Genomic DNA, 13,487 nt, shown 5'->3' with positions numbered 1-13,487 from the left:
ATTTCCTAGAAACGTTACTGTTGTGGGGCAACGACTCACTGCTGCCTGCTGGTTGTCCAGGGAATTAGCTCTTTTCAGCCAGGAGCACCCTCTGCCAGTCAGTGTCTCACCTGCCTCTGGCCCCATGCCCTTCCTGGACCCCGGTGCCCTTCTAGCTTAGGGTTCTGCCCCCTGGCAGTACCCCCTCAGTCTAGGTCTCCCCTCCCCAGGGGAACCCCCTAGCCCCAGTAGCTACTGTCAGTCATCATCTAGCCCCCACTCCCTGGGGCAGACTGTTGTCTGTACTACTCATCATTGGCAAGGGGGGGTCGGACCAGCTGCCTCTGTCTAGGTCTGGGCTGCTCCTCTGCAGCCTTAGTACCCTTTTGTGGGCCTTTACCTCGGCCTGGGGCTCTGCTAGGCTGGAGCTCCCCCTGCCCTTGGTACCCGCCTCAGCTTCCCCGGCAGCCAGGTCCTCCTCTCTCCATGTAGCTAGAGAGAATATCTCTCTCCTTCTGGCCCACTGCCCTCTTATAAGGGCCAGCTGCACCCTAATTACATCGGCTACAGCTGTGGCTGTTTTCCCACACAGCCCAGCTTTTTCCCTCTCCCAGGGCTGTTTTAAGCCCTTCAAGGCATGGTGGGGGGACCACCCCGCCACAGTTACACTGATAATTTTTGTTTGTGACATTTAAGTGTCATTTTTGTTCCTTGCACACATTTTGATTGAAGGGACTGGATAGGTGGGTGCATGTTTCTTTCATAGGGAAGTACATGGAGCAGGTGGACATGAACTGAACAGGTAAGACCCTCCTTGGCCTCCCAACAGATGAATTCCAATATGTTTGCACAGCTGTCTAAGTTTCCCATTTCCTTTTCTTTGATGTTTCTTTTTGTGTGTCTTTTTCTGCCCATAAACATCTTTCTTTTTCCTTCATGGTCGTCAGCTTTGTGCTTGTCCACTTGGACTTGAGAAAAGTACTGCTAGATTGCACTGTGCATTATGTGCCCTGGGAAAGGGCTGTGAATTCAAAGTACAATTCTCTAACCCGCTAACATAATTTACCCAGGAAAACCCCTCACATAGCCACTCACACTGAGCTGGTTGTTGTTTTGATTTGGGGCTTTTTCTTAGAAATGGGGGAGGTAAGATAGGATAATTAACTTATATCTGAGATTTGTAGCACTATATGCTACATGAGAGCCATCTGTCTTGGATGGTTGAGACACAAGAAATCCTGCATCTTGGCAGGGGGTTAGATGAGATGACCCTTGTTGTCCCTTCTGACCCTATGATTCTATGCAGGTCCCCCTGGGACCAAGTGTTCCAAATAGCTCCTACGGAGATGGCTATGCAAACCCCTTTGCCAATGCTCTTTATGTGCATCACTAGGCAACTGCTTTTTTAAAGTTCCTCTCTGTGTCTGTGAGGACTTAGCACTTAGTTTGCAGCAAGCTGGGGTGTAAATCGACCCTGCACTAGCCTGTGGTGTGAGCAGTTGTGGGGGAGTAGTTGCTCAAAAAGCCGCCCAGCATCTCAGATGAGCATGCGTTCAAGGTGGCTAGCCCTTCCCGCCACTCACACCACAACATCCATACTCTCCGTTCGGCGGGCTTGCTCCACCAGAGCTAGCATGAATATGTCCCCTCGAGCTGGGAATCATAGCCCCAGCTTGAAGTGTAGACACACCCTTCATGTCCATGTGGACTCTGTGCTGCACAGTAAAAGTTCCCCAGCATGCTTTAAGGTACTCCCTTTTCAAAGTGCAACAGGGAACATATAGCATGAGGCAGAAGAGTCCATATGGACGGGTAGTGCGTGGCAGGCTAGCGCGGGTAGAGTTGGTGCAAACTTGTATAGACAAGCCAGGGGTCGGACCTCTTACCGCCTCCATTCTGGAGCTCTGGAATTGAATGCTTTGCATAGTGAGACAGTTACTTTTTGAGCTGGGCTGGATCCCAAACCACTCCAGGGCAAGCAGGTTCCCATTAGATCACTGGTTCAAACACAGCCCAGGTTAGACATGATGAAAAGTTGTTACTGGTGATGGGCCTGCACCAAGACCATCAAGTCAAGCCGTGCAGCTATTGTTACTACCACTTACTGGCTGGTCAAAGGCTTCTGTGAAATGACTGCACAGAAACCAACCCTCACATTCTATGGAAAAGGCTCATTTCTCTGGAGCTGCGCTGCAAGGTTACACCAGCTATTTGCAAAACAAATGTTCACAGGAAATCTCGACTCTTTGTGACTCTCTCTGGGACTGCACAAGCATCCAGTTGTTGTGGGTTGGAATTCATACACCCCTAATCACAGAACTATTTAGGACAGATATCCCCATGTGTGCAGGCGGCTGCTGTGGACTCACTTGGGGAGCGTGACATGCGGGCCCCAGGGCCACACAGCTTCCTGATGCTGTGGATTCTGGCAGGCTAGCGCATTCTTCCTCCTCTGGCTGTCAGAGCACATTCCCCTTTCTCTCCTGCTGGATGATTTGCTGATGACCCTGCAGTTGGGGTATAGCCCATTCTGCTCTCATGACACGTTGAGTGACTTCTTCATCCAATGGGACAAAATGCTGGACCCACTGAGACAGAAATGTGAGAAGATCAGACTCTTAACATGGTCCTGTGGACTCAATACCTCAATATCTGAAGTCACTGGATGAGATGAGGAGTGAGTCCTGGCCCAAACCCCTTCCCAAGGACCAGAGGGTATCTGTTACTAGCATGGGCATGACTATGCTAACAATGATGATGTGATGCTTTTATGGGTGTGTGACTATGCTCATGAAAAGGTGAATGGCTATTTTGTGGGTGTGACTGTGCTAGTGAGTTGATGGGATGCTAGTATGTGGGGATGGCTCTTTTATTTATTTAAATTTTGGCCTTGTACAAACTCCCCCTAAGGGCTTCCAGGCAAAGCTCTGAGCATCCTGGGCAGAAATTTAAAAACATGAGAGATTGGGAGTTAGAAGGTAAAACTTTACCCAAACAGCAGTGGCAGTTCCTCCCTCCCCACTACTGCCTACCTTCCAATCACCAGTCATGGGCCAGCACAGCTTCCAACCTAGCACACTGTCCCACCAGAGAAATGCTCCCACAGCCACCTCAGCCCTGTGACAGTGCCTAGCCAGAGGGGGTGGGGGAGCTTTGCAGCATGCCTGGAAGGGCAACAGCTATTGTTATACCAAGGAACAGCAAACAGGGAAAGATTAAGAATGAGCTCTCAAAACTGGATACTCTCATAAAAAACCAACCTTCCACACAAACTTCCTCGTGGCTGGATTTTACTAAAACTAGACAAGCCATTTACAACACACACTTTGCTTCTCTACAAAAGAAAAAGGACACTAAACTTTCTAAACTACTACATGCTACAAGGGGCCACAGCAATGGTTCCCTCAACCCACCCAGCAATATTGTTAACCTATCCAACTATACTCTCAGCCCAGCAGAAGCAGCTGTCCTATCTCGGGGCCTCTCCTTCTGCCCCTCCACCCCCACGAACATGATACAGTTCTGTGGTGACCTAGAATCCTATTTTCGACGTCTCCGACTCAAGGAATATTTCCAAAATACCTCTGAACAACATACTAATCCACAGAGGCCTCCCGACCAACATTACAAAAAGAAGGATTCTAGGTGGACTCCTCCTGAAGGTCGAAACAGCAGACTGGACTTCTACGTAGAGTGCTTCCGCCGACGTGCACGGGCTGAAATTGTGGAAAAGCAGCATCACTTGCCCCATAACCTCAGCCGTGCGGAACACAATGCCATCCACAGCCTCAGAAACAACTCTGACATCATAATCAAAAAGGCTGACAAAGGAGGTGCTGTTGTCATCATGAATAGGTCGGAATATGAACAAGAGGCTGCTCGGCAGCTCTCCAACACCACTTTCTACAAGCCATTACCCTATGATCCCACTGAGAGTTACCAAAAGCAACTACAGCATTTGCTCAAGAAACTTCCTGAAAAAGCATAAGATCAAATCCGCACAGACACACCCCTGGAACCCCGACCTGGGATATTCTATCTACTACCCAAGATCCATAAACCTGGAAATCCTGGGCGCCCCATCATCTCAGGCATTGGCACCCTGACAGCAGGATTGTCTGGCTATGGAGACTCCCTCCTCAGGCCCTACGCTACCAGCACTCCCAGCTACCTTCGAGATACCACTGACTTCCTGAGGAAACTACAATCCATCGGTGATCTTCCTGATAACACCATCCTGGCCACAATGGATGTAGAAGCCCTCTACACCAACAGTCCACACAAACATGGACTACAAGCCGTCAAGAACACTATCCCCGATAATGTCACGGCTAACCTGGTGGCTGAACTTTGTGACTTTGTCCTTACCCATAACTATTTTACATTTGGGGACAATGTATACCTTCAGATCAGCGGCACTGCTATGGGTACCCGCATGGCCCCACAGTATGCCAACATTTTTATGGCTGATTTAGAACAACGCTTCCTCAGCTCTCGTCCCCTAACGCCCCTACTCTACTTGCGCTATATTGATGACATCTTCATCATCTGGACCCATGGAAAAGAAGCCCTTGAGGAATTCCACCACGATTTCAACAATTTCCATCCCACCATCAACCTCAGCCTGGTCCAGTCCACACAAGAGATCCACTTCCTGGACACTACGGTGCTAATAAACAATGGTCACATAAACACCACCCTATACCGGAAACCTACTGACCGCTATTCCTACCTACATGCCTCCAGCTTTCACCCTGACCACACCACACGATCCATCGTCTACAGCCAAGCTCTGCGATACAACCGCATTTGCTCCAATCCCTCAGACAGAGACAAACACCTACAAGATCTCTATCAAGCATTCTTACAACTACAATACCCACCTGCGGAAGTGAAGAAACAGATTGATAGAGCCAGAAGAGTTCCCAGAAGTCACCTACTACAGGACAGGCCTAACAAAGAAAATAACAGAACGCCACTAGCCGTCACCTTCAGCCCCCAACTAAAACCCCTCCAACGCATTATTAAGGATCTACAACCTATCCTGAAGGATGACCCAACACTCTCACAAATCTTGGGAGACAGGCCAGTCCTTGCCTACAGACAACCCCCCAACCTGAAGCGAATACTCACCAACAACCACATACCACACAACAGAACCACTAACCCAGGAACCTATCCTTGCAACAAAGCCCGTTGCCAACTGTGCCCACATATCTATTCAGGGGACACCATCACAGGGCCTAATAACATCAGCCATGCTATCAGAGGCTCGTTCACCTGCACATCCACCAATGTGATATATGCCATCATGTGCCAGCAATGCCCCTCTGCCGTGTACATTGGTCAAACTGGACAGTCTCTACGTAAAACAATAAATGGACACAAATCAGATGTCAAGAATTATAACATTCATAAATCAGTCGGAGAACACTTCAATCTCTCTGGTCACGCAATCAGAGACATGAAGGTCGCTATCTTACAACAAAAAAACTTCAAATCCAGAGTCCAGCGAGAAACTGCTGAATTGGAATTCATTTGCAAATTGGATACTATTAATTTAGGCTTAAATAGAGACTGGGAGTGGCTATTTCCCCTTGTTTCCCCCCCCCGCCCCCAGGACGTTCTGGTTAAACTTGGATTTATGCTGGAAGTGGCCCACCTTGATTGTCATGCACAGTGTGGGGAGAGTGGTCACTTTGGATAGGCTATTACCAGCAGGAGAGTGAGTTTGTGTGTGTGGTTTTTGGAGGGGGGTGAGGGGGTGAGAGAACCTGGATTTCTGCAGGAAATGGCCCACCTTGATTATCATACACATTGTGAAGACAGTGGTCACTTTGGATGGGCTATTACCAGCAAGAGAGTGAGTTTGTCTGTGGGGGGGCGGAGGGTGAGAAAACCTGGATTTGTGCTGGAAATGGCCCAACTTGATGATCACTTTAGATAAGCTATTACCAGCAGGAGAGTGGGGTGGGAGGAGGTATTGTTTCATGGTGTCTGTGTATATAATGTCTTCTGCAATTTCCACAGTATGCATCCGATGAAGTGAGCTGTAGCTCACGAAAGCTCATGCTCAAATAAATTGGTTAGTCTCTAAGGTGCCACAAGTCCTCCTTTTCTTTTTGCGAATACAGACTAACACGGCTGTTACTCTGCATCCTGCTAGTATGGGAGTGACTGTGCTAAGCATCTGAGCATGCTCAGTGTGAACTAGATTTGCCAGTAAACCAGTGAGAATAAGCTTGGGGCTTGTGTGGAAGTGAGAGGTACTGCACCATCCCTCCAAACATTAAAGGGCCTGGCTCTGGTTGTCAGTGTCCCATGCACAGGTGTGTGAAAGGATGCATGCAGGACATTCGCTACGTGCTCTTTAGAATGTACACAGCCTGGAGGTTCTGCTCCCCAGCCCTCTCCTGGGCAGGCAGCGTGGTGCTCTCAGACTGGAATTCCTCAGGGGATGGGGCAGGAGTTTTCAATACACAGTGTATTGACCTCTCAGCTCCATTTAGTTTCAACACTGACAGGAGAAGAGTTTCCAGAAAAGAGATTCAAACCACCTCCCTTCTCCCCAGAAGGACTCTAGCTTGTTACCATTCCTGGCAGGCTGTGCTTCCCCATTCTCCAGGCTCAAGACAATGTGACCTATCAGACAGGGCTCAGTAATTTGACTCCAGGGTCTCTGTTCATATCTCTGTTTTTCCTGGTGCTGTCTGTCATGTACGCCTTGCACACAGCAGGTTGCAGATTTGGACTGGCTACAGTGCTTCCAACATGGAGAGATACAAGAGATGAGTTCTTTTTATGATACTTTAACACACTGCCCTCTATAGCTGTTATCAGCTCAGACAAGGTGTGTTTCACACATACCTGGCTTCAAAAGCCACCAGATGGCTGAATATTAGAATACAGTTTTAGCATTCCATCACCTCCCCCCTTTTAGTTTTACATTCCTACCATTAACAACATTTACACTATCACAGTCTTTGAGGTTCAGTGTGGATCAGTCTGTTAAGTGTCTCTGAATCGTAGTGCTTTTCTAATAACACAACCCAAACATGTAGCAGCTTGGTCATCTGGCTGCCCATTGATTGCAACAACTGGCTGTGGTCAGTTTGGGATCTTTGAGTCTTCTTTCTGTTCTGTGTCCACCGTTGGTTGATTTTGGTCTGAGTGTTCCATCTGAGGAACAAACTGAAGATGTTGACAGTTTCTGTTGAATGCTCCACTGTCAGTCTTGTTCACGTACCATCTGGGTGCTGAATACTTTTTCTTTATGACTGCTGGAATCATCCATCTTTTTTTCTCTGTCCATTTTGACACAAACATAGTCACCAGGTTCTAGACCCAGCATTTATCTGAGTGACATCTATTGTAAAAAGAAAAGGAGCTTATGCTCAAATAAATTGGTTAGTCTCTAAGGTGCCACAAGTACTCCTTTTCTTTTTGCGAATACAGACTAACACGGCTGTTACTCTGAAATCTATTGTAAAAGTGTTCATAATTTCTTTTTGCCTTTTTATCTGATTTGGCTACTTTCTTCATGTCTGGCCACTTTGGAGATTATTTCTGAGTTGTCTTTCAATCAGGAGTTGTGCTGGACTATATCCAGTAGTTGCTATCAGTGTTGATCTGTAGCTCAGAAGAGCAAGGAATGGATTTTCCTGCTGTTGGATTTTCTCGGTTGTCTGCACACCTTTGTCAGCCTCTCCATTCACCTGTGGGTAATGTGGGCTGCTAGTTATATGATCAAAATCATATTTCGCTTAGAATGATTTAACTTCCACTGCAGTAAATTGTGGTCTGTTGTCTGTCACTAGTTGTCTGGAATACTGAAAGTAGCAAAAGTACACTTCATGTTTCTCAATAACCTTCTGATATGTTATGTCTTTCAAGGGCATTATTTCTATATATATGCATTCAATTATGAAATTGCTTTTACTTTTTTCAGGGCTAGGACTGATTCCATCTTTGTTTATTGTCTATCCCAAAACCTCAATTTTTTGTAGGCAAAAACCTAATTTTTCCTTGTTTAGCTTCAGTCCACACTGACTGATTAAGCTTACAACCTCATGGAGGATTTTGTTGTGTTCTTCCATCAATGACTCATGTATGAAAATATTGTCCATGAAAACTACAACTCCATTTGTGTTGGTTAACAGTTCTGCCACCTTTCGTTGGAAAATTTCAAGTGCACGGGTAATCCCAAAAGGTAATCATCAAATGCAAAACTCTCAAATGATGTGATAAATGTAGTCAGTTTAGCACTCTCTTTGGCTAAAGAAATTTGCCAGAATCCATTTGAGGCATCCAGCTTGAAGAATAATGTAGCCCCTTTCACTCTGGGAGGTTTCAGAGTAGCAGCCGTGTTAGTCTGTATCCACAAAAAAAGAAAAGGAGGACTTGTGGCACCTTAGAGACTAACACATTTATTTGAGCATAAGCTTTCGTGAACTACAGCTCACTTCATTGGATGCATTCAGTGGAAAATACAGTGGGGAGATTTATATACACAGAGAACATGAAACAATGGGTGTTACCATACACACTGTAACAAGAGTGATCAGGTAAGGTGAGCTATTACTAGCAGGAGAGGGGGGGCGGGGAACCTTTTGTAGTGATAACCAAGGTGGAACAACACCCATTGTTTCATGTTCTCTGTGTATATAAATCTCCACACTGTATTTTCCACTGAATGCATCCGATGAAGTGAGCTATGGCTCATGAAAGCTTATGCTCAAATAAATTTGTTAGACTCTAAGGTGCCACAAGTCCTCCTTTTCTTTTTTCACTTTGGGAGGAGGTCATCGAGTGTTGGGAGTATATATTTTTCTCACATCTGCTTCATTAAGTCTTTTAAGAGCCAGACATTTGTATATTTCCATTTTTCTTTATAACCAGTACCATTGGGGTACACCCTGCTGTTGGCTCAGAGATTTTCTCTATTATGCCAATCTCTTCCATTCCCTTTAACTCAGTTTCCACTTCATGAAGTAACAGGATGGAAATCCTATGAGGTGTTTGTACACTATATGGTTCAGCATCATCTCTTAAAGTTATTTGTACTAGATCAAAGTTCCAGTATCATCAAATACTCTGTCAAGTTCTTCCACCTTTCTCACTAGGCCCATCACAGCTTCTTTGCTGCAGTTGAGAAGGTTGTTGTTTGATCACATATACTCTGAATGGCCCATGCAGTTCAGAGTACCTTTAGGGCTACGTCAGGTACTTTCAACTCTGGAGGGGTTGAAGGTGATTATATGTCCCTTCTGATATGACTATCAATCTGCTTCTGAATCAATGTTAAAGTTAATAGTCTTGTCATGAATGTTCAGTTTCACTCTCCAGAAAGGCTTTTAGTCATCACTCATGATAGATTCCAGAAACAATGGCTCTTGACTGTGTAGTAATCAGTTTCCTGACCCTCTTTGTGAGGCAAACAGCTGTAGAATGTCCATATTTTGTGCACTTACTACATCTTACACCTTTGGCTGGACACACATCTTTGGGTTATGAAATTTTCCAAATTTTGTGCATTTGGTGTGAAAGGTTTTGTAGTTAGCCCAGGATTAGTGCCTCTTTGCCTCAGGGATCAAATGATAACTACTTTTAGCAGTCATGTGTATTTCTTGACAGCTTCTATACTAGTTTCTGATTTTTCATGTTGCTCCTACCTTTTGTTTTGCTACTTCATTAGTTCAGTTTGCTTTGCTTTCTGGATAGCTGTATTATAGCGTTAAATCTCTCATTAACTGTAGTTGCTGTAAGAGGCTTTTGTCTGTTAACCCAATAACCTGTCTGTCTCTCATCTTTTCTTGTACTGGAGACCCCAAAATCACAGTTTTCAGCTAAGGCATTAAAAGCTCTTATAAAAGATCCAACAGATTCCCTTAGTTCTTGAATTCTTTTATGAAACGCCATGTTTTCACCAACCACATTTCTCTGAGATATAAAGTACAAATCAAACATTGCCAGAACCCTTTCGTAGTCATCATTGTGACTGTCATCAGTAAAGGCAAAGGATTTAAAAGATGCATTCTGCCTGCTTCCCCAGAGTATCAATCACATCTGAGACCTGGATGTCTTCCTCTTCCCGGTGGAGTTTGCAAGATTCTGCATTGCTACCAAAGTACTGCTTCCAGTCTGATTCTGAGGATCTGTCAAAGCTGAAGTTCCCTGGGGCATTGAAGAGTGGGGTGGTGATGAGATCACTCCTGCAACTTGTGTTGCTGTTTTCCTTCTGTTTCTGCTCTCCTCTGGCACCAGTTAGGCTACCTTTGCTTCTGACACCGTGTCACATATTCCTTGTACATGGTACATCACAGGGCTGCTACTAGCAGGTCAGGCTTTTGTACCAGCTTTGGACTGGCTATAGATTTTCCACCAGAGAGAGAGAGAGAGAGAGAGAGATCTCTCTCTCTCTCTCTCTCTAACAGTGGTTCTCAAACTTTTTTTCGTGGATGACTTGATAATTGCTGAGCGTCTTGGCGGACCACTTAATGATCTTTCCAAATGTTGTTTGTACTGTTAGCTAACTATTGTAAAGCGCTTTGGATAAAAGCGCTATATTAAAAAAAAGTGGTAATAATAAACTTTTTTTGTTCTACAAATAAAAGCACACAACTCATATTTTAATGTCAGTAGCCTTACCTTTCTAATGCGATGGATGTGCCCTCTCTCCCCCGCTGCAGCAGCCCCCGAGCTGGGACTGGGAAGTGGGGAATCTCTCTCCTGCCACAGCAGCCAGAGCTGAGGCTGGGAAGAATGGCTGTCTCTCCCCAGCAGCCAGAGCCCTGGAGCTGGGGAAAGTCGCCTCTTTCTTTCTCTGGCCACTGCAGCCCTGCATGTCCCAAATTCCCCCCCACCCTCTCTTCTCACCCCACTTCCCCCTACCTCCTATTCCCCCCCAAGGCCACCACCTCACCTTACATGTACATCTTCTCCAGGGTCCAGGCACCTAATTAGTGGAGCCAGGCCTGCGCAGCTCTGCTAATTAGGTGGGTGGCCCTTCATTCTCTCGTGTGCGGCCGTCCAGGTGTGCCCCTTAGAGGAAACTATCTGCAGACCTCCTGAATGGAGCTCGTGGACCACTGCTGGTCCACGGACCACAATTTGAGAACCTCTGCTCTATAAGATACTTCAATGCACTGCCAGGTATGGCTGTTACCCTCTCAGGCAAGGTGTGTGACTCACGGCACCACCTAGTGGCTGAACATTATAATATGGTTTTACAATTCCATCCCAGTGTCCCAGCGTCAGCGACTTAAGGGTTTTTTTGATACGGGTGGATGCTGCTGACATCTTGTTTGGCATTGCTTTGATCCAGTATCCTCCTGATGAATCACAGGTTCCACTGAGAGAAAACCAAGAAATCAGAAATAAAAACGCCCCACTCTGCCTGTTTCTTGTTTTGGTTTTGTTACTTGACAGCTTAGCCCCCAGTTCAGCAAAGCACCTAACCACATTCCTAACTGTAAACACAGGTTAAGTCCACTGAAGTCAGTGTGACATTACATCATCTCCATACAGGCATGACACCATCTCATTTGCAGTCACTTGATTGCTCTCTTTGCATCCCCACCTTTTAAGCTACTTTAATTTTTGTAGGGAGACAGTTTTGACTTGGCAATAGCATAACGTGGGTGGCTAACACTTTCCACAGTCACTCAGCCAGGCCTAGCTTATTCAAGTCATATGTGTATTTGGCTAGTTTTCTAAGGCACCTCTCACTCCAGGCTGATAGTGGATTTGGTACCCTGGCTGGTGCCAGAGTCTGTCATGATTCTGCTATAGATTCTCGCAATGCCTTCTCTGTCCCTTTCTCACCTCTGTCAGCAGGGATCTGGGGGCTCAGCTCTGTCAAGATTATTCTTGTTCTGTGGAGGCCAGTCACAGCACGTGGGTTGGCACCTCCTTCAAAGTGAAGAACCTCATCTTTTAACACCGAGGGTCGTTAACCATTGGAACAACTGACCAAAGGTCGTGGTGGATTATCCATTACTAGCAAATTTTAAATCAAGAGTGTATGTTTTCCCTAAAATATCTGCTCTAGGAATTCTTGTGGGGCAGGTCTCTGGGCTGTGTTACACAGGAGGTCAGACTAGATGATCACAGTCATCCCTTCTGGCTTTGGGATCTAGGAATCTGTTCTTTACAAACTACCAGTGAAGTTAATGATGTTGTGGAGCTGGGTTCTGACCCCGCAAATACTTCCCCACATGCTGCACTATACACAGGGAGCCAATGGGGCTGTGCAGTGGGAAAAATTCAACATGAGGATGAGTATGTGCAGGCTTGGGGCCCAAATGCTCGGTGGCAACAAAACTGATCATGATACAGTAACAATCTCCGGTAAAGCAGGTCTACCCTTGGAAAAGTCATCTGGGTTTGGGTGCTGAATACAAGGCACTGATGCCGCTGCCCGTATCATCATGCCATTGACCTGTGGCTCATCACCTGGGCCCCTGCAAGGAACACATCATGCTTTGAGTGCCCCGGGGACTCATCTGCGTCCGTTCCAGATGTCTCTGCTCAGCTCTAGCCCTGCCAGAACTCTCTCCCTTATTTCCTTTTATCCTGTCCAGCTGCTTGCAAACTGCCCATGCTGCCCTTAACTCCCATGCTTCAGTATATGCATCAGTCACTAGCTGATGGGCAGGGGCAGACTGAAAGGTAAAGCCTGAAGGACGGAATAGAGGGCATTAGGGATGCTCGAAAATCTTCTCTCAAAACTTTTTTTTTAAATGTAAAACTGGGTTTTTGATTCCCCAAACTTATTGTTTAAAGTCTCTCCTTTTGACTTTTCATCAGAGAAGGCAAAACTAACATTTTTGGGGTTTAATGGGAATGTTTGGCTGAAAATGTTTCATCGGGGGCCAGAAATATTCACGTTTTGGCAGTTTTTGGACAAACTTTTTCAGTTTTCATTTTTTTTTCAATTCATTAGTCTTTTTACACAAATCTAATATTTTTCTGTTTTCCTGGTGTAAAGCCACAGGAGCTCTACTGAAGTCAGAGGGGTTGCTCTGGACATACACCAGTGTGACAGAGAGCAGAGTTGGGGACCCTGTGTCTGTAATTCAGACTGAAAGCTACTGGAGGCAGGGGCTGTCTCCTCTTTGCACTGCTCTGATCATCCCAAGAGCGCTTAGTGTGACATGTAGTTGGTTATACATAACATACTTGGTTTCAGCCTATCCAAGATCTACTGGAGGACACTGACTCCTGGTTGCATTGACCACAGGATGCACACACAACATTCCCTGTGTCGCTGCATGCCTTTGATGCCAGCTTTCTAAACAGGCGTCCTGGTACCCACCCTGCTGCCCGCGAGTGCTGCACCCCTGAGCACAAGCGGAGGCCCGTAAGGGGGATAAGCAGATCAGAATGTTTCTTCACTTTGCTTCTGAAGAAGGACGATAACTAACTGAAAGCATAATTCCAACAGAAAGAAAGAAGACCATCCAGCATTAGGGCAGCCTGATGTCATCAGATCATGAGAAACAGGGAAA

General features: G+C 46.1%; 1 long non-coding RNA gene across 1 annotated transcript in view; it reads left to right on the top strand.

Annotated features, from left to right (window-relative positions):
- Positions 1 to 438: 438 nt before the first annotated feature.
- The window catches only part of LOC122466604, a 28,926-nt gene continuing 15,877 nt past the window's right edge, over positions 439 to 13,487 (top strand). The window contains exon 1 of the long non-coding RNA XR_006292247.1: positions 439 to 781. This is a non-coding gene — a long non-coding RNA (uncharacterized LOC122466604). The remainder of the gene's footprint in view (positions 782 to 13,487) is intronic.

This window comes from Chelonia mydas, chromosome 7, assembly GCF_015237465.2.
Source record: "Chelonia mydas isolate rCheMyd1 chromosome 7, rCheMyd1.pri.v2, whole genome shotgun sequence".
Lineage (NCBI taxonomy): Eukaryota > Metazoa > Chordata > Testudines > Cheloniidae > Chelonia > Chelonia mydas.
This window is presented reverse-complemented; position numbering and strand designations above follow the sequence as displayed.